This window comes from Ahaetulla prasina, chromosome 5, assembly GCF_028640845.1.
Source record: "Ahaetulla prasina isolate Xishuangbanna chromosome 5, ASM2864084v1, whole genome shotgun sequence".
Taxonomy (NCBI): Eukaryota; Metazoa; Chordata; class Lepidosauria; order Squamata; family Colubridae; genus Ahaetulla; species Ahaetulla prasina.
In genome coordinates this window covers 79,702,222-79,724,886 of record NC_080543.1, presented here as the reverse complement: position 1 = coordinate 79,724,886, position 22,665 = coordinate 79,702,222, and the positions used below count along the sequence as shown (strand labels likewise).

At 40.3% G+C, this 22,665-nt stretch overlaps 1 protein-coding gene across 4 annotated transcripts in view; it reads left to right on the top strand.

Moving 5' to 3' along the window:
- The window catches only part of CNKSR2 (connector enhancer of kinase suppressor of Ras 2), a 574,134-nt gene that overhangs the window by 162,595 nt on the left and 388,874 nt on the right, over window positions 1–22,665 (top strand). The gene's annotated exons all lie outside the window — the stretch shown is intronic.

Here is a 22,665-nt window from a genome sequence, read left to right as displayed (position 1 = left end):
ACAAATCCATGCTATCAAAAACTTCCAAAAACAAACCACATTCTTAGCAAAATCACCATCTGTCTTACTTTACTCATCAGCACTAGTATCAAAACTTCCTCTTAACTCTCTCTTCACATTCTGTAACCTTCTAACTTATCACATCCTATAACTTTCTAACTCATCTCTGAAATAGTTCCTAAAACAGGGCACATATTGTGCTGCTAAAAAAGAAAAAGAAACAATACAAACAGCAAATAAGGGGCACACTGAGTCAGATTCAAAAAAGAAAAACATGGCAGAAGCTTAGGGTGAGTCTGTTTATGTGGAAAACCTGAGTGCATTTTCCAAAAAACAGATTTACGCTTAAAAAAAAATGCATCCATACATAAGAAGATAGCCATGTGTCTGAAATGCTGTAGGGTTTCCTGCCTGGGCAGGGGGTTGGACTAGAAGACCTCCAAGGGTCCCTTCCAACTCTTATTATGTATGTTAACAGCTGCAAAAATACAAAGCTAAATGAAACATTTTTAGTCAACTCAGTGCTTTGAAAACATTTATAAAGGTATAGGTTTAATCAGGCAGGTTAAACCTCAAAAAGTTCCAGAAAAGATAAAAAATTAAAATTAAAAGCAAAATCAAAATTGTATGCATGATTAAAAGTTAAAATCAAAATTGTTTTCATGGTTAAAAGGTAAAATCAAAAGTGTTTTCAGGGTTGAAAATTAAAATCAAAATTGTTTTCAGGGTGGAAAAGAAAATATATCTGCATAGTTTTTACATAGCTCTTTGCAAAAGCAATGCTTCCAGAGAGCCTAATTGCCCCTCCCTTCTCAGACAAGAAAGAAGAGAGAGAAGAAAAAAAAATGGAGTGGGGGTGAATGGTTCTCCCCCGTAGCCCACCCTTTTCCCTGGCACAACAAGGAACGAAGGGGGGAGTAGTTAAGATAAGCCAGAGGGCAGAGAAAAAATGTTAAAAGTAACTCACTGGAAAGACACTCTCATGCATATGAAGAGAAAAAAAAATGTCCAAAAGTAACTCACTTGCTTGCAAAAGGAAAAAAAAATGTTTTATTTTTTTTTCCAAAAGTACCTGGCTGCTTGCATACGGAATTTATGCAGACAGATACACATAAAGACACACACACTGGACACACACACATGCACACACACACATGCAGAGACAATTTCTCACACATGCATACATTTCTTGCAAATCCAAAAGACAACACAGAAATTTCACACCTTCTCAATGAGTTTTGCACATACACACATTCCATGCAAATCAAGCATCACAATTATCTCTACAATTCTTATGCAGGTCTGAAAATGATCACATACATACATACACAAGCACACGCATCATCAAACAACATTTACAGACCTGGGGAACTTGTCTGAGAAAACTCAGCAGTTTAAATCATGACTGTGATTGTGGATCCTTTTAAGTCATTTTTGATAAGGCAGAGGTCCTGACAACTCTCTAAGTGACGTCTGCAAGTAAAATGAGGCATTCAAAGATCATGTGCCAGATGGACAAAATTTTTACAGGGGCTCTTGGACTTTCATGGAAAAAGGTTCCCAATTTTTTCCATGTAGTCGCTGTGAGCAAATCCTTTTCCAGATTGTTTCCAGATATAGAGAAGTAATTGAACCAAATCAGTTGCTGGTTAGTCTGAGCACCCATGGGGGAAAGGGAGGGGTGCTCTGGGGGAAGGGAGGCAGGCAGGGGAAAGAAGGCAGTTGTCAAAGCAGGGATGGAAGAAACAGGTATAGGTTTAACTTCTGGTTCAATATGCTTTGAGAGTTGAAAGCAAGGGGCTGAAGGGATAGCAAGCACAGAGTTAATTTCTAGGCAACCAAGGCAGAAAGGGTTCCTGCAGCCGTGTCTGTATCCTCCGGCGGAGGGGGAGACGCTGCAGGAGCAGAAAGAGCTGTGTCTGCAGGGGGAGCAGAGGCAGCTACAGAGACAGTAGGAGACTAGAAAAGAGGTAAGAGATTTCTTGGAAAGAGGATAGACAGTGGTGCCATTAACCTTTTGCAAACAATTAGCCTTCTTCACCAGAGAGTAAAGCTCATGCCTATGCAATGATGAGACTTTCGAGTTCGAGGAGCCCATTACTTACGTGTGCACATGTCGTGTCCGGACGGGTAAGCAATGAGGGTGAAGGTGACGCACCACTAGACAACGATCGCGCCTCTGGACAACACAACAGGATAGGACGAGCCCCCAGATGTCGCAGCGAGTCTGCAACAAGTATTCGTTATCCAAGGTTCCCTGTTGATGTTGTCCTGGGTTCCCGCAGGAACGAGTCTCAGCCCTCGCCGAGACAATTTAGGGGGTCCTCGCAAGGACGAAAGAAGTCAAATAAGAGACACCACACCAGAAGTTTCTCAAGATGAGAGAGCACAAAGTGCCCGGGGTGATGTTGTGTCCCCTGAACAGATCGCAACAGTCTCTTTTATTATGCAGTTTTAGCAGGGAGGGGTAACTACAGCAAGAAAGGAATTAGCATATAGAAAGTTACCAGACAGCGAGAACCTGATTTACAAGAAATCATACATTTCAGTGGAATAGAAACCTAACTCAGGGGAAGCGAAACTAGAAACCTAACTCAGGGAAAGCGAAACTTAACTTGAGGAGCAATGCTATGGGTACTATAAATCATGTCTGTCAGGCATTAGATATCATGTAGCACTGAAAAAGGTCAAGTCAAGTTCTTACGGCTGTGAGGCCTAAGAAAACCTGAACCAATGATATATCCATATAATAAAATAAGGGAATTGGAATATGAAAATATATGTTTAATTGGAGATCTTAATGCAATTACGTATATCAAAAAGGATTATAAAAGTAATAAGAAAAATAAGACAAAAGAAAACTTTACCAGACACATTCCATGAAATGACGAAAGAACTAAGTTTACAGGGTGCATGGAGAGAAATAAATATGAAAAATAATCAATACACATTCTACAAATCCACATCAATCATGGTCAAGGATTGATATGGCATGGATGATGCCAGGGCTCAGAAAAGAGATTGAAGAGATAGAAATAATGACCAACACCTGGACGGATCATAATCGATTAAGGCAGGGGTGAAATCTAAAAACTTTCCCTACAGCTTCTGTAGGCATGGCTTAATTGGTGGGCGTGGCTTGGTGGTCAGGTGACCGGGTGGGCATGGCCAATAACAATAAATATTAAAAATAATAAAGTACACAAAACAATAAGGGGTACCAAAAACCAACTTTCACACTTTACACACACACACAACACAACACAACATAACACAACTGACTCGCATACAATGTAAAAACAGCTGCACTTCACTCAGAATGGCCCCTGCAACAAGCAGGAACCTCACACAGCCACAAAAAGCTCAAAAACCAACTTTCACACTTTACACACACACAACACAACACAACACAACTGATTCTCTCACACACAAAATGCCTCGTAGAGCTTTGTGAAATTTTGTGTGTTTGTGCAGTTAGAGTGAAACACTACAGAAACACATCAAATCTCAGAAAGCTGCACAAATATTTTATTTTATTATTTTATTTTATTTATATTTTAGATAAAAGCAGCTAAATTTAAAACTTCCTTAACTTTAAATTAACTTTAAAATAAAACTCCTTAAAAAAACCCAATTAACTATTTTTTTAAAGCTCCCCCCAGTTACTTACCCAATTGGAGGCAGGCAGATTGAGTTGCTCACCGATGAGATGGATTGCAGGCAGGCAGATTCAGTTGCTAACTGATGCAATTGATTGCAGCAGCTGAAGCAAAGCAAGGCAGGAGTGAGCCTGAAAGAAGCAGCAAGTAGGCAAGTGGGGACTGGGCGATTGGGTGGGCATGGGCGGGGTGGGGGAGAAAAGCATTTTTTGCTACCGGTTCTCCGAACTACCCATCCCCATTGCTACCAGATCGCCCGATCCGGTCCGAACCAGGAGCATTTCACCCCTGCATTAAGGGTGATATGGAAGGGGCAGAAGAAAAAAAAGAGATGGACTATGAACCAAGAAATACTGAAAGAGAAAGAATACACACAAATGTTTGAAAGGGAATTGAAAGCATTTTTAAAGATAAATATAAAGGAAGAAACATTGCTCCAAAACCTGTGGGATACCACAAAAGCATACATAAGAGGGCTCACAATAGCATATATGGCAAAATGAAATAGGAAAAGAAAGCAAAACAAGATAACCTACAGGAAGAACTCAATAGATTAGAATTAGATTTACAGAAGGAGCCCCAAAATAACAACAACAACAAAAAGGAGAGATTTAATAAGACATAAGTTAAATTTGTCTACACAAGATGAAATGGCACAAAAAAATAAAAATGGCAAAGCAAAAATTTTTTGAGCATGCAAATGAGCCGGGGTGGTGGTTAGCATATAAATTAAAAAAAGAAAAAGAGAAAAGAATAATGCATCAACTACAGGATGAGGAAGGAATAATACACCATAGAAATGCACCCCAATGAAGCTATCGAAGTGCTGTCCCGGTGTCTGGAGGCCGTATGGGTCTGGATGGGGAGAAACAGGCTCAAACTCAATCCCTCCAAGATGGAGTGGCTATGGATGCCGGCAATCCGGTACAGTCAGTTGCAGCTGCAGCTGACTGTTGGGGGCAAGTTATTGGCCCCAATGAAAAGGGTGCGCAAAATAGATATCAGATTAAGAAATATCAGATTGCCTTTGAATAATTAGAAAGTTATTTTATGTAATGGGGAGGGGGTTGGGAGATGAAAAGCTTTGGATGTGGTTATTTGGATTGGAAGGGAAAATTTTATTCTATGTTTGGTTTATGTATAACAATACCTCAGGATTGACCCGAAGCCGGGGAGGGAGGGGGGAAGGGGGTTTTTTGGGAGGGAGGGGGGAAAAAAGGGGGAAAAATGTTTTTGTTTTTTAAAACTCTTTCAATAAAAAAAAAAAAAGGGTGCGCAACTTGGGCGTCCTGCTGGATGGACGGCTGTCTTTTGAAAATCATTTGACGGCCGTCTCCAGGAGAGCTTTTTACCAGGTTCGCCTGGTTCGCCAGTTGCGTTCCTTCCTAGACCGGGGTGCCCTATGCACAGTCACTCATGCGCTCGTCACATCTCGCTTGGATTACTGCAATGCTCTCTACCTGGGGCTCCCCTTGAAGAGCATCCGGAGGCTTCAGTTGGTTCAGAATGCAGCTGCGCGGGTAATAGAGGGAGCCCCTCATGGCTCCCATGTGACACCTCTCCTGCGCAGACTGCACTGGTTACCTGTGGCCTTCCGGGTGCGCTTCAAGGTTTTGGTTACCATCTTTAAAGCACTCCATGGCATAGGGCTGGGTTATCTACGGGACCGCCTGCTGCCACCGACTGCCTCCCACCGACCCATACGCTCCCACAGAGAGGGACTCCTTAGGGTGCCATCCGCCAGGCAGTGCCGACTGGCGACACCCAGGGGAAGGGCTTTCTCTGTGGGGGCTCCCACCCTCTGGAACGAGCTCCCCCCAGGACTGCGCCAATTTCCTGACCTTCAAACCTTCTGCCATGAGCTTAAGACACATCTATTTATTTGTGCGGGGCTGGCCTAGGGTTTAGTTTTTAAAAATTAGTTTTAAATGGGGTTTTGTATTATTTTAACGATATTTTTAAATTTGGCCTAATGTAATAAGTTTTTAAAAATGCTGTTTTAACTTGTATTTATTCTTATGTTTTCTATGTTTTTATAAGGCTGTAAACTGCCCTGAGTCCTTCGGGAGATAGGGCGGTATAAAAATTTGAATAATAAATAAATAAATAAATATGGATTTCAAAAAGATTCATACGAATTAGATAAAATTCTACAAGGCTCAGAGGACAAATTGATTAAGAAAATTTACAATTATTTATTGAGGTACAAAATGGAAGAGGAGGTAGTTAAAGAAAAATTATAACGGGCTAAAAAATTCAGCTACAATACTGAATTGGAGAAATGGGAGAAATTATGGAATTTTGCTGATATACTTCCTTACCTCTATAATCTATTTTATCAATTATACGTCGTTTCTGTTTCTTTCTTAATAAATATACTAACCACCTTCCAGGTTTATTAGAATTATTAAACAAATTGTGTTTTGCATATTGTAAATTAGTTGCCACCTGATCTGCCATTAGCATATTAAATTGACCTCTTAATATATTTATTGACTCTTTTATTTTACTATCTCCTGGATTACATACCAATAACTGCTCCTTCCTTTTAATTTATTCTTCTAATTCTTTTCGCCTTTTGTGCAATCTATTTCTGTATTTATTATTCATCTCTAATAAAATTCCCCTCATATAAGTTTGCTGGTGTCCCAAACTATCTCTATAGGTGTCCCTTTATCCATGTTCAAAGAAAAAAATTCCTTCATTAGAATTTTACATTCATTTACATTTTGTTCATATTTAAACAAGTTCTCATTCATCCTCCACGACCTCCTGGCCTCTTTTTCCCGATCTAGCTCAATCCAAACCAGGCTATGATCAGACAAAGTTCTAGAACAAATTTTTGTCTTCTTCACTCTGAAAAACAAATCATTAGTAATTAAAATAAAATCGATCCTAGAAAAAGATTGATGTCTGTCAGAAAAAAATGTAAAATCTCTCTTTTTCATTGCGTTCTCGCCATACATCTCTCAATTCTAAATCTTCCATCAAATCAAAGAAGGCCTTTGGCAGTTTTACACGATTGGAAATATTTCTAAGAATTCTTTTATCTTTCTGGATATCCATCACTCCATTCCAATCACCCATTAATATATAAGTTTTATAGTCCCAAGATGTTATTCTTTTATGTAAAAACTTATAAAATTTTTCTTGTTGTTGATTTGGTGCATAAACTCCTATTAAAAGTATTTTTCTCCCCTCCAATAAAAGTTCAATAGCAATATATCTTCCTTGATTATCTGCCTCAATTAATGTTGCAGATAAATTACTCTTTATATAAACAACTAGTCCATTCTTCTTTTCTGTAGCAGATGCAACAAAATGTATTCCCAATTTTGAATTTATCAAATATTTCTGGTCTAATGTTCTAATATGTGTTTCTTGTAAACATACAATGTCATTTTTAAATTGCTTCAAATAATGAAATATCTTTCTTCTCTTTTGTGGTGAGTTTAATCCATTAACATTCCAAGATAGAAGTCTTATTGCCATTATCAGCAATTGGAAACTTTTGAAGCACCAGCCGCAAATCATATCTTTCTTTGGGCCTTGCTCCTCCCACTGTTTCCGTCTTGGTAATAGCAGATTGAGCCTGTTGAGCCTTTTCTTCTTGTTCCTTGCGTTTAACAGCCGCTCTTGTCATCCTTGGCTCTTTTGGAATCTCTGATCCCATTTTAGACATATCCAACGCTTGTAAAAGGTCTTCTTCCATTACTATCACTTCTTTTTCTTTAATTTCGCCTTCCTTTCTCCTACCATCCGGAGATGGTGGACTTCCAGCTTTGAGCACATAAGCATAAAACTCTCATGCTTTACTGACTGTATTAAGACGATGTGCTTTCCCTTCATAGTAAACTCTTATACCAGTTGGGATGTCCCATCTATACTCAATCTGACGTTTTTTAAGTTCGTTCACCAAAAAAGCTAACTCCTTCCTACCTCTCAACATTTTGGGGGGAATTTCCTTTAGTATTAAAATATCTTGACCAGCCGCTTGAATCTTTTCTCCTTTAAAAGAAGCTTGTAAAATCTCATTTCTCACTGTTCTAGTAGTAAAATAAATAACAATGTCTCTCGGAAGATTTCTTTGTCTTGCTATCCAGGAATTCACACGATAAATTTTATCAATATGAAAAGCAACATCTGCTGGCCGAACTGCCAAAATCTCTGCAAAGGCCTCAGAAAAAATTTGCTTCAAATTCTCTCTCTTTTTTTTTATTGAAAGAGTTTTAAAAAACAAAAACATTTTCCCCCTTTTTCCCCCCTCCCTCCCAAAAAAAAAAAAACACCCTTCCCCCTCCTCCGGCTTCCCGGTCAATCACAAGGTATTGTTATACATAAACCAAACATAGAATAAAATTTTCCCTTCCAATCCAAATAACCACATCCAAAGCTTTTCATCTCCCAACCCCCTCCCCATTACATAAAATAACTTTCTAATTATTCAAAGGCAATCTGATATTTCTTAATCTGATATTTCTTAATCTGATATCTGTTTTGTAGATAATCAATCCATTTTTTCCATTCAATTAAATATCTTTCCTGCATATTGTCTTTTAAAAAGGCTGAGATTTTAGCCATCTCAGCCAAATTAATGACTTTCAGTATCCATTCTTCTATTGTAGGTACCTCTTCTTTCTTCCAGTATTGTCCAATCAACAGTCTTGCTGCTGTTATTAAATTCAAAATCAATTTAGTCTCAATCCCTGTACAATCCGTTATAATTCCCAAAAGGAAAAATTGTGGCAGGAACTTTATCTTCTTCTTCAGTACATTTTGAATAATCCACCAAATTCTTATCCAAAAGACCTTAATTTTCTTGCAAGTCCACCAAATATGAAAATATGTAGCGTCATCACAATCACATTTCGCTTGGATATTAGGATACATACATGATAATTTTTTGGGATCTAAGTGCCATCTATAAAACATCTTATAAAAATTTTCCCTTAAATTCTGTGCTTGTGTAAACTTAACATTTCTAACCCAAATTTTCTCCCATGTTTCCAACATTATTGGTTCCTGAATATTCTGTGCCCATTTTATCATACAATCCTTTACCAAATCCTTTTCCGAATCTATTTCAAGCAACACATTATACAATCTCTTTATATGCTCCTGGGTCTGATTTCTAATTTGCTTTATTAAATTTTCCTCCCTTTGCATTATACCAATTTTTTGATCTTCTTTCCATCTAGCACGTATTTGCCCATATTGAAACCAAGTATAATTCCTCCCTTCTTCATTTAATACCTGTAATGATTTTAATTGCAATCTACCTCCTTCAGCATACAAAAGTTTTTTATAAGTAATCATTTTCTGTTTCTGTTCTATATTTATATTCTCTATTGCATGTCTAGGGCTCGCCCATATAGGAATCTTGTATTCTAATTTATAGGAATATTTTTTCCAGACCCGCAAAAGAGCATGATTCTTAAAAGCCCTATCCACTTTTTTTTCAATAAAATAAGTACGCATGCCATCCATATAACAAGTCATAACCTTCTATATTCAAAATTCTTTCCTCTGTTAAATTAAACCAGTCACTTATTACTGAAAGGGCTACTGCTTCATAATATAATTTAAAGTTAGGCATTCTTAAACCACCTCTTTCCCGTGAGTCCTGTATTATTTTCATTTTAACCCTCGCCTTTTTACCCTGCCATATAAATTTGTTAATCCCAATCTGCCAATCTTCCAAATTTTTATCCTTTTTAATTATTGGTATCATCTGGAACAGAAACAAAAATCTAGGTAACACATTCATTTTAATAGGTAACACATTCATTTTAATCCTTCCCAATAGGGATAACTGCAATTTCTTCCAGACACTCATATCATTCTGAACTTTTTGCCATAGCAAGTCATAATTATTCTTATAAAGTTTCTTGTTCAATGAGCTAATATAGACCCCTAAGTATTTAACCTTTTTTACTACCTCAAATCCTGTCATTTCCTCTAGTTTTTGTTTCTGTTGTATAGACATATTTTTAATTATCACTTTTGTTTTATTCTGATTTATTTTAAATCCTGATACCTTTCCATATTTATCAATTACTTCCAACAAAAATCTACTTGAATTTATAGGATTCATTAACGTAACCACTACATCATCTGCAAAAGCTCTAACTTTATACTCATATTGTCTAATCTTAATTCCCTCTATTTTCGTTAATTCTCGTATTTTATCTAATAATGGTTCCAGAGTCAAAACAAACAATAATGGTGATAAGGGACATCCCTGCCTCGTTCCTTTCGCAATCTTAATAACTTCTGTCAAGCTACCATTTATTATAATCTGTGCTGTTTGCTCTCCATAAATCGCTTTAATTATTCTAACAAAACAATCTCCAAATTGCATTTTCTCTATTAATTTAAATAAAAATCCCAATGCAATCGATCAAAGGCTTTCTGCATCCAAAAAAATAAGTGCTGCTGAAGTATTCTTCTTTTCCAAATATTCCAATATATTAATAATCTGTCTAACATTATTCCTCATCTGCCTCCCTTTTATAAAACCAGATTGATCAGTATGAATTCTTTGTTGTAAAACTAACATTAATCTATTTGCTATTATTTTTACAAAAATCTTATAATCATTATTTAAAAGTGAAATCGGCCTGTAGTTACCAGGTATAGAGCAGTCTTGCTCTCTTTGGTATCAGTGAAATAAAAGATGTTTTCCATGACGGGGTATTCCCACTCCTAATTGTATCTGATTAAATAATTCTTTAAGTGGGCCTAATATTTCATCCTGTGTTTTTTTATAATAAGTTGCTGTAAGACCATCTGTACCAGGGGTTTTCCCCATTTTTAATTGTTTAATTGCCTCCACTATTTCTCCAGTAGCTATCGGCCGATTCAGCTCCTCCCTCTGTTCTAATGTTAGAATATTAACCTTATAATCTTTCAAATAATCATAAATGTCCCTATTCAATATTTTGTCTTTTGCATATAGTGCAGTATAAAATTCTGAGAATGCCTTTTTAATTTTATCCTGTTGATATATCTCTTTACCTTTATATTCTATTTTTTGTATGACACGTGCTTTCTGTTTCTTCCTTAAGTTATATGCCAACCATCTCCCAGGTTTATTTGCATTACAAAAGGTATTATGTTTAGCATATTGTATATTCGTTGCCACCCGGTCTGCCATTAACATATTAAATTGACTCTGTAATATTTTTATAGCCTCTTTAAGTTTCTGATCTTGTGGGTTTTGAATTAATAACTGTTGCTTCCTTTGAATTTCTTCTTCCAAGTACCTACGCTGCCTTTGTTTATTATTTTTTTGCCTATTGTCCAAGTAAATCAATATCCCTCTAATAAACGCTTTGCTCGCCTCCCACACAGTTCCTATAGGTGTCCCTTTGTACATATTGAAATCAAAAAATTCTTTCAACTGTTTCTTACAATAAGTTACATTATCCTCATATCTAAACAAATTTTCATTCAACCTCCATGTTCTACCACCTTTTTTCCCTTGTAATAATTCCATCCATACTGGGCTATGGTCAGTTAAACACCTCGGAAATATCTTCGTTTTCTTCACCCTAGAAAGCAAGTCATTAGAAATTAAAATAAAATCAATATGTGAAAAAGATTGATGCCTATCAGAAAAAAAAGTAAAATCTCTCTCATCTGGATTCCGTAACCTCCATATATCTCTAAACTCAAAGTCTTCCATCATTTCAAAAAAGGATTTTGGTAGTTTTGCATGTATAGGTATCTTCTTGGAGGAGGTTCTCTTATCCCTTCTTGTATCAATTACTCCATTCCAGTCTCCTAATAAAATAAACGAACTATAATCCCAGAGGGTCAGCCTCTCATGTAACATTTTGTAAAACTTTTCTTGTTGCTGATTAGGTGCATAAATACCTATCAGCAAAGTCTTTTTTGCATCTATCACCGGTTCAATAGCAATAAATCTTCCTTGAATATCTGCCTCAATTAACTTAGCTGGTATATCCTTCCTGATATATACAACAATTCCATGCTTCTTTTCCAAAGCTGATGCAACAAAATGGTTACCCAATTTTGAATTAATTAAATATTTTTGGTCTGATAATTTTATATGTGTCTCTTGCAAACAAATCACATCATTTTTAAATTGTTTCAAGTAGTAAAATATTTTCCTTCTTTTCTGAGCTGAATTCAAACCATTAACATTCCATGACAAAATTCTATTTGCCATTACTGGCCTCCTGAAGCTTTGAAGCAGACAACGGAAGCTCCTCCTCCGGTATCTTCCGTCTAGCTCCTCCCACAGCTTCCATACTGGGATCCTGGCTTTTAGTTTGAGACTGTTGCTCTTCTTTACGCTTAAGGGCTCCTCTTGTCACCCTTTGCTCTTGTGGTTCCTCTAATACTGGCAGCAATGAAGGCTCTTGGATCACCACGCCTTCTTGAATCTCTTGAAGTTTTTCTTTCACTTCTATTTCGACTTTCAAAACTGTAGAAAGAAAATCCTTTGCCTTTAAAACAGTGTCAATTCTATATCTCCTTCCTTGATAGAATACTGTCAGTCCAACTGGCACCTCCCATCTGAATTGAATCTGATGTTTTTTAAGTTCTTGTGTAAAAAAAGCAAATTCCTTCCTATCTCTTAACATCTTTGAAGGAATCTCTTTATTTATTTATTTATTTATTATTTATTTATTTTTATTTATTTGATCATATTTATATACCGCCCTATCTCCCGAAGGACTCAGGGCGGTTTACAGGCACTTAAAAACACATAAATACAATATAAAAGCAATTAAAAAACTTATTCTAAAAGCCCGGTAATTAAGAATTAAAAATATAAAAATAAAACCCAATTTAAAACCCATAAATTTAAAATCTAGCTCAGTCCTGCACAATTAAATAAGTATGTTTTAAGCCACGGCGGAAGGTCTGAAGGTCCGAAAGCTGACGAAGTCCGGGGGGTAGTTCGTTCCAGAGGGTGGGAGCCCCCACAGAGAAGGCCCTTCCCCTGGGTGTCACCAGACGACATTGCCGCGCTGACGGCACCCTGAGGAGACCCTCTCTATGAGAGCGCACGGGTCGGTCTTTCAACACCTTCAGCTCCTGTTCTCCAATTTTTAAAGTTGTCTGATATGAAACTTGCAGAATCTGATTTCTCATAGTCCTTTTCACAAAATAAACCACAATGTCCCGAGGAAGCTTTCTCTGTCTTGCAATCCAGGAATTAACTCTATATATTTTATCAATTTGGTAAGCTACCTCTTGGGGTTCCACTTCAATAAATTCAGCCAATGCTTCTGATATAATTTTTCTTAAATCTTCTCCTCGCTCTTCTTGCATACCACGAATTCTAAGAGCTCCTTCCATAAGTTTATATTGTAATATCACAACCTGATCTTCATTTTGATCCACTTTTTTCTGAACACCTTTCATTTTGTCTTCTAAGTGCTTATTTGACTGAGAGATCTGTTGCATTTCCAATTCCAATCCCTCAATTTTTTTACTCAGTCCTTGAACTGCCATGAGAATATCTTCTCTTATTTTTGCATTAAAATTCTCCATCATCTCTTTTTGCCTATCTTCAGAAAGTTTTAATTGTTCTTTCAATATTTCCTCAAGACTTGGTTCAGATCCCCTTCTTCCAGAAGGCTTTAAAGGTTTAGCTGCCATTCTGTCTTCAAAAGGATCAGGAATTCAAACTTAATAACTTTCCTTCCCTCCTTTCAGTATAAAAAAACCCCGTTTGTAACAATCCACAAATAACGCTACTTTATCGTACTAAAAAATTTTACTTTCACTTTCAGACGCCATTTTAAAAGTCAATTAATCAAAGACAAAGAAAGGTTTCAAGTTTCAAAAAGGGAGTCGGTACTTGCCGTGCTGATTCTACATCAAAGATCGAACGCTTGTGAAATTCCCGTCTGCTTAGAAAATCAATCAATTTAATAAGTCCTTTTGAGCAGAAGCGACTTTCCCACTCCTTTTTCCTGATAAAAACAGGACCGTGTTGAAGTTGGAGGGAGTGGAATTCGGTGGGGTCATAAATCCAGGAAAATTCGCTCTTAAGAGCAAACCCCCTGTCAGACCTGCCACTTTTCCACAACTCTGATAACCCTCTTTCGCCCGGAGGGTATGCTAAGATCAGTGAACAGTGATTTTTTTTCTGTTTCACTGACTTTTACAATCTTCTAACACGGAGTGCTCTGTTAGAGCACCCAGCAGGAGGGTGACGTCACTGGAGCCTCTGCTTCAAATTCTCTTGTTTATGTTCTTTCAGGCTACGTATTCATAAAGCAAGTTCCATAGCTCTATATTGTACCAAAACAATTTCATCATCAACTTTATCCATTTTACTTTGAACTACCTCAATCTTATTTTCCAATTTTAAATTATCTTTCTTTATTTCTTCTACTTCCTGCTCCAGTAAAATCACATTTGATGCCAGACCCTGTACTGCTGACACCAAACCTTCTTTGACTTCTTTATTTCCAATTTGAATTTCTAGCATCTGTTTTTTCATCTCTGACATTTCTTCTGTAATTAATTTAAACTTATCTTCTATCTGAGAAATTTGCCAATTCATAGCATCATTAAGAGATTCTTTCATAAAATCTTTCAGATTATCCTGAAGTGCTTCCAAATTTAGTGATTTTGTATCTGCTGTATGTGCTGGAGAGACTCCCGGTATTGATGTTCCTGGGGTTTTTGTAACAGTTGTCTTTAATTGTTTTGCTGCCATCTCTTAAAATTTCTCTTTAACTTAATGTTACGTATAAATCTTCTAAGTCTTTTTTTTAAAAAACAAACAGTCTCAATATCTCTTCTCCCTTCTCATTACAATGTTTTAAAAAATCTCCAGCTGGCCTTCAGCAATAAACAGCAAACAGTGAGAATTGTAACACTTTTGTTTTCAGCTGTGTAGCTCATTAAAGAACAACCGCCATTTTCGCTTTAAAGTCAACTCCAAAACTTAAAAAAAAATAACAGGGAATTGATTAATTACTTGCTTTTATAGTTAGAGCTGTCCTGTTTCTGTTCAGTCCGGTATTTTCTTCTTTAAGTTAAAATTGGTCCCGGCAGTTGGTCGCGGCAATTAGGTCTGCTGAAGCAGGAAAAAAGCCTCAGATCTGGAGCGCTTTGAAGTTCTGAGGGGGCTTAACCCTTCGAGCCCCCTGGTGTCTTCCAGGAGTTCTAGGGAAGCTCTACCTCTGCTTCTTTCGCTCACCTCCTCTTCTTCACCCGAAGAGGGGGAATTTCGAACCGCTGGACAGCTGATTGTCACTGTCTTAGCGGTCCAACACGATCCAGAGGTTGGTGATCAGACAGATCACCTCCATTGCCAACGAAGCCAACCAGGAAGTCCCTCATATAAAATGTTTTATAGCTGGCATCTTCCACCAGCGAGACTGGCTAAAATGTTTCTGAATACCCCATCAACATATTGGAAATGTAAACAAAATCAAGGAACATATTACCATATGTGGTGGACCTGCCCCCCAAAAAACAGTATTGGAATAGAATAAATATATATTTAGAAGAGATAACCAAACAACAAATAGATATGAAGCCAGAATTGTTTTTGTTAGGAATACTTCCAGGGAATTATGATAAAAAATGCAATATTTATTTATTTTTATTTATTTATTTATTTATTTGATTTTTATACCGCCCTTCTCCCGAAGGACTCAGGGCGGTGTACAGGCAAAAATAAAACAGATAATACAATATACAATTTAAAAAGCAGATTAAAAAAACTTATTTTAAAATTAGCCTGATAGGTTAAAATATACTAGACTAAAAAACCCCATTTAAAATTAATTAATAAAAATTTAAAATTAATAAAATTCAATTCAAGCCAGCCCCGCGCGAATAAAAAGATGTGTCTTCAGTTCGCGACGGAAAGTCCGAAGGTCAGGTATTTGGCGTAAACCCGGGGAAGCCTGCTCCAGAGTGTAGCGCCCCACAGAGAAGCCCCTCCCCCGGGGGGCCGCCAGCCGACATTGTTTGGCGGACGGCACCCTGAGAAGTCCCTCTCTGTGAGAGCGTACGGGTCGGTGGGAGGCATGTGGTAACAGCAGGCGGTCCCGTAAGTACCCAGGCCCTAAGCCATGGAGCGCTTTAAAGGTCATAACCAACACTTCAAAGTGCACTGAAGGCCACAGGTAGCCAGTGCAGTCTGCGAGGAGTGGTGTTACGTGGGAGCTACGGGTAGCTCCCTCTATCACCCGCGCAGCTGCATTCTGGACTAACTGAAGCCTCCGAGTGCACTTCAAGAGGAGCCCCATGTAGAGAGCATTACAATAATCCAAGCCAGAGGTAACGAGCGCATGAGTGACTGTGCACAAGGCATCTCGATCAAGAAAGGCGCAACTGCGAACCAGGCGAACCGGTGGAAGGCCCTCCTGGAGACGGCCATCAAATGATCTTCAAACGACAGCCGATCATCCAGGAGGACACCTAAGTTGCGCACCCTATCCTTTGGGGCCAGTAACTGCCTCCAACAGTCAGCCGCGCTGCAGCTGACTGAATCGGGATGCCGGCATCCACAGCCACTCCGTCTTGGAGGGATTAAGCTTGAGCCTGTTTCTCCCCATCCAGACCCGTACGGCTTCCAAACACCGGGACAGCACTTCAACAACTTCATTGGGGTGGAAAAGTACAGCTGAGTGTCATCAGCGTACTGCTGGTATCTCACCGAAGCCACTGATGATCTCACCCAACGGCTTCATGTAGATGTTGAACAGCAGGGCGAGAGAATCGACCCCGCGGTACCCCACAAGTGAGGCACCTCGCGGTCGACCTCTGCCCCTGTCAACACTGCTCATGCATCGGTCGAGAGATAGGAGGAGAACCACCGGTACACGGTGCCTCCCACTCCCAATCCCCCCAACCGGCGCAGCAAGATACCATGGTCGATGGTATCAAAAGCCGCTGAGAGGTCTAATAGGACCAGGGCAGAGGAGTACCCCCTGTCCCTGGCCCTCCAGAGATCATACACCAATGCTACCAAAGCTGTCTCCGTGCTGTATCCGGGTCGGAAGCCGGACTGGAACGGGTCTAGATAGACATCTTCATCCAGGTATTGGGGTAGCTGTCGCGCCACAGCACTCTCTACAACCTTCGCCACAAAGCGAAGGTTGGAAACTGGACGATAATTACCCAAAATAGCTGGGTCCAGGGAGGGCTTCTTGAGGAGGGGTCTCACCACCGCCTCTTTCAAGGCGGCAGGGAAAACCCCTTCCAACAGAGAAGCGTTGATAATCCTCTGGAGCCAGCCTCGTGTCACCTCCTGAGTGGCCAGTACCATCCAGGAAGGGCATGGGTCCAGTAAACATGTCGTGGCGTGAAGCCTCCCCAACAACCTGTCCACATCCTCGGGAGCCACAGGGTCAAACTCATCCCAAACAGACTCGACAAGACGTGCCTCCTCTCCCTCGCTTGGATCATCCCAATTTCGGTCCAGACCGTCCCGGAGCTGAGCGATTTTATCGTATAGATAACCACTAAACTCCTCAGCTCGTCCCTGCAAAGGGTCATCCCGCACCTCCTGGTGAAGGAGGGAGCGGGTCACCCGAAACAGGGCGGCCGGGCGGTTATCTGCCGATGCAATGAGGGTGGAGGCGTAGGAACGCCTCGCCTCCCTCATTGCCACTAGGTAGGTCCTAGAATAGGACCTAACTAGTGTCCGATCAGCTTCGGAATGACTGGACCTCCAGGTGCTCTCTAGGCGTCTTCTCCGGCGTTTCATCTCCCTCAGCCCCTCAAAGAACCAAGGGGCCGGACGAGATCTGCGCCGGGTCAGAGGTCGCAAAGGCGCGACACGGTCCAAGGCCCCAGCTGCGGCCTGTTCCCAGGCCACGACTAGTTCCTCAGTCGTGCCGTGGGCCAGATCCTCAGGGAATGGCCCAAGCTCCGTCAGGAACCTCTCGGGGTCCATCAGGCGGCCTGGGACGGAACCAATGTATAGGTTCCGTCTCCCTGCGATGGTGAGTGGCGGTACGGAAGTCTAGGCGAAGGAGAAAATTATCGGACCATGACATTGGTTCTGTTACTAAATCATCTAATTCCAGATCATTTAATTTAATTATACATTATACAGCAGTGAGAATAACATATGCACAAAATTAGAAGAATAACAACACACCATCAGATCAAATGGTGATAAGAAAGATTTTAGAGTGTGCAGAGATGGAACTAATCTCACCTCGGGGGAAAGGATTTACAACTCATGAAATTGCAACCCTCATGGCCATTGGTGATTGAAATCAGTAAGGACCATAGATTTTCTATCTCCAACAAATTGCTTCTACATTCAAATGTTAGCATCTTCCATTATGTTTGATGAAGTAAATTAGCTTAGAGGGATATACAAAGAAAAAGTATTGGATGGATATGGTTCTGGGATGTGAATTCAATGTACACCACTTCAGATATTCATCTGAATACCACTATGTACTTCTTGTTTCTTTATTTATAAATCTAGTATTTTATAAAAATTATTCCCGTATTATTTAAAATCTGCCATTCTCAGGAGTCCTTCTTCTCATTTGGACAGCAGTGGCATAAGTTGCGTCATTTACTTGCTTCCTAAGGTGAAAAAAACACACCTAACTTTCATTAGCTTCTTCGATTCTCATAAATAATACAGAGTGACTGGAATTGTATAAATCCCTTCTTATCCTAAGACAGGGGTTTCCAACCTTGGCAACTTGAAGACTTGTGGACTTCAACTCCCAGAATTGAACTCTGGGAGTAGAAGTCCACAAGTCTTCAAGTTGCAAAGGTTGGAGACCCCTGTCCTAAGACACAACATATGCATAGAAGAACATGTTTAGGGAGCAAGGAGTGCTTGCTTCAACAGAGAAGAAGCAGAAAATCTAGGTGAACAGATTGGATTGTTTGGGGCCAATGGTAGGAACAGAACCATATTTCTCTTGCTTAAAGATGAGAAAAGAAACTAAACTGCAAATCCAAAATTTCTAGGAGCAAACAATAGCTAAGATTAAGCTCTGGTAAAATCTGAATTAAAGATTGTAATATAAGGGAGTCAGAGATTAGTCAAAACACATGAACTGAAGAACTGAGTTAACTCTCCTCTCTGAGGTAAACTAAAAGCTGTAGGCAAAAATTTGCAATAAAATTCCATTGTTTTTAAGGTAGACCAGTGCTTTATGAATTCTGATACATAAGCACTCCTGCAGTTGCGGTTAAAGCAATAGAGTTTGGTCAAGCCATGTCTCCCCACCAAGAAGATGGGTGGTAGCATATTGTTTAGCTCAAAAGCTATGAAAGACAGGGATAGATGGTGCCACAGCATACCTGTCCTCTCCCTGTTCTCTACAATATTTATTTGATAAATATTTATCAAATAAATTATTATTTTATCAAATAAATTAATTTTACTATTGATACGTTTTTGAAAATGCAACTTGAATGAATTATTCTAATTTTCTTTCAGCATGAGCCAGGATAGTCCAAGGTAGCAAAAATATTTAAATCTATTCTTTCTTGGTTATTTGAGAAATAACAAACATACATCAGTAGGACTGTTTCTAACTGCTATTAATCCTAAGTCACTCTGAGAGTGAGATGGGTAGTCTCTAAGTTTGATAAATAAAAATAAAATAAACGCAAACAGATAGGGGTTAATTCATAAATGTTATTGGAGGAGTTATTCAAGCCCTTTAGTCATTTAGATTGAAGTCTGATGATGGGGATGGGGATGGGGATGATTTGAGCAGTTCTTTAAAATCAAATTTTAAAACATCTTATTTTGTTTTTTAATTTATGGTAGCAATAATGGGTGATGCTTATTGCCAGTGTAAAAGAATAATCCACGTATGTACTAAGAATGAGATATGAAAAACAAACTGTTTAATAATTTTTTTAAAAAAAAAGAATAGATTCTGTCTACTCCCCTTGTGTCACAGGTCACATTAGTCAACCAAGCAGGTGATGAACTTGTCAGCACTCCCTCCTGCTGTTGCTAGGGCATGCTGATTTGGCCTTACTTCTCAGGCACCTTTATCACTGTTATGTCTTGCACATTGGAGGAAAACATTCTACGTTCCATAAGTCTCCCTCCCCACCATAAATATAGCAATTAAGAAACGAAACAAGAAAAATATTGCTTCGGCTAGAGTTGTTTCTAGAGTTGACAGTGGAAAAGAATATCTGTAAGATATGAATCACAAACAGCAATTAAACCCCTTTCAGTCATCCCTCCTCCCATCTATTGATGCTTTGGGTTTTTGAGAGTTCTTATCACGGGATTTACTAGCCTGTCTGCTCTCACATTGATGCTCTTAACTCAGGTGGCTCTGATAAAGGATATCCTTTCCATTGCATTAAATACTGTAACTTCCCCTTATAGAGCCTAGAATCTAAAATCCACTTCACTTCATAAAGGTCTCCCCTTCAACCACTATGAGCTTTGGTGCCACTGAAGCTATTGGTCTCAGTGTAACGCCGACTACCTGTTTTAACAAGCTACTGTGGAACATCGGGTGCACCTTCCCCAAAAGGTGGGAAAGTGTCAGGTCCCATAGATCCCTTTCGGGACACTGCCATTTGGGTGGGGAGGGCCTGGATGCACTCATCACTTTATAACCCTGTTCCTGTTGCATGCCTATCCTCTACTTTGATTTACCTACCTGGGAATGTAAAGGAGGAAGGAATGTCTAGAGGGCATTGTTTTGTCTCAACACCAAAGCCTCCAGCAAGCGACGCCTGAGAACTTCTTATCACCTTCTCAGCCTGAAATTCTTAAGTTCTCAAAACAACTTTGCACCTGCGGATTGGCTTGCCTTGCATCGGACTGAGGGGAGGGGTTTCTATCTCTTTTAATCTACGTTTATATATGGGAATCTTCAGATCCTGCCTTCTTTGTTTTGCTATCACTTTCTCCCAATAAAAGTTTCCTTTTGAAATGCCAACCGTTTCAAGACTTCTACTTTCTTGAGGAGGGAGGAGAGGCAAGTCCTTATAGGAAGTTTTAGTTCCATGGTAACTGGATTGATTACCTTTTGGATGGGGAATGACCCCAAGAATTTAGGACCTAATTTTTTGCAGGGCAAGTTTAGCCTGTCAGTAAGTACTTTGTGGAGAGATAAACTTTCTCCCTCACCTGGAATGGTGTCTGCGAGGCCCATTTCTTTTCAGCCTGCTTTTTATAGGCTTCTGTTGCTTTTGCCAATGCTCACCTTACTGGACTTACAGTACTTGCCTTACTTACTTCTGGAGTGGGTTGATTCTGCAACGAATCAACCCACTCCTTTAGACTAATAGGAAAGGGAGGCTCCTGGGGGTATTCTGGCATGGGGATGAAGTCTACCCCATTGACCACCTTGAAGGGGGTAAGCCCAGCACTGCTGTGCTCTGTGTTATTGTATGCCACTTCAGCAAAAGGCAGTAGTTCTGCCCAATTAGTCTGCTGGTAGTTGACACAACACCTTAGGTACTGCTCCACCATGGTGTTAGCCCTCTCCACCACCCCATTGCTATTCAGATGAAAAGCCAAACTAAGCCCCAGGAGAACCCAATGGACTTTAAGAACTCCCTCCAGAACCTAGTCATGAATTGGACTCTCTGATCTGAAATAATTCTGTTTGGAACCCCATGCAGCCAGTAGCTATGCCTCAGGAACAACTTTGCCAGTTAGTGGGCAGACAGTAATCCTGGGCAGGCGATGAAATGAGCCTGCTTGAAAAATAGGTCGATCACTGTTCAAATCATGATATTCCCTACACTTTGCAGCAGCTCAACTATGAAATTCATCACAATCTCTTCCCAGGGTTGGGTGGACTTGGCTACTTGCTGCAAAGGACTGAGGCTGCTACTTGGGATTTAGCCGGCTGGATGAAGCCCCTGGCTAGGTTCTTGTCGATGTACTCCCTCAACTCCTTCATCTCCTTGGGGGGTCACGGAGTACATCTTGGGCTTGGGTAGTTTTGCCCCTGGAAGGATCTCAATCACACAGTCCATAGGCCTGTAAGGGGATAGCATGTCGCATTCCTCCTCCATGAACACCTCCACCAGGTGATGGTATTCTCTGGAAATGGTTTGGATCTCCAGCGGCTGATCTGACCCAGCCTTTGAATCTTCTGGGCCCTTGGCTCCCATCCTCTACAGAGAGGCTTGCATGACTCAGTTGTATGGGGGAGGGAAGGGCCTTTTTCCAAACTCAACTTCCTGTTTCCTCCTTCCCATTATAACATCGGGCCCCACTTGTCCAGCTAGGCTAGATCACAGTTTCTGTCATCTTCAGGACAGTCGCAAACTGGATCATCTCCCAGTGCTGACCCATCTCCAGCTTCACAAGGTCAATCAAATGGGTCACTGGGGCCCCTCCTATTAGTGAGCCATCGACTTGTTCAAACCTCATGGCCCTGGATAGCCTCCTTTCCCCGATTCCCAGCCTCGGCAAAGTGGACAGGCTTATTAAGCATCAGGTGCAGCCTGAACCTATTAAGACCTCAAAGTCCCCTTGAGTTCCCGAGTGGGGTGTCACAATTCTCACAGGGATCGCAAAAGGGCGGTTGGCTCTACTCACCATCGGGTCTCTTTCTGCCCCATCCTCGCTGTCATATGAGGTGGGTGACTGGTTTCCTTCGGCCAGAGTTCCCTTCCCCTTGGTGATTCCTGTTAGACGTGATGATTGTGGGGGAGGCTTCATGTAGTGGGTGTGTGGCCAATATCCCGGATGCCACCCAGGCCCCAGGGCTGTGGGGGAGGGGCTGTGGTGGCTGCTGAGATCGGCTGACCGTCCCTGGTGGCTGCTGGGCCCCGACTGAAACTGGGGCTCACCCTCATTGCTGGTGCTAGTGAGGATGGGGAGCTTCTTCTGGGGGTTGTCCACCACGGCTCTCTGCTGCAATGGAGTGGATTGGTCCAGGCTTCCCCCCCAGCATCATCAGTAGGAACTTTGGGCTGATGAGGCAGAATCTGAGAGGAGGACTGGGGCTCCGTCGTCCCAGAAGTGGCTGGGTAGCTTGGTGGAGCAACTCCTCTGTTACCTCCAGCTGGTACAGAGGACTCCGAG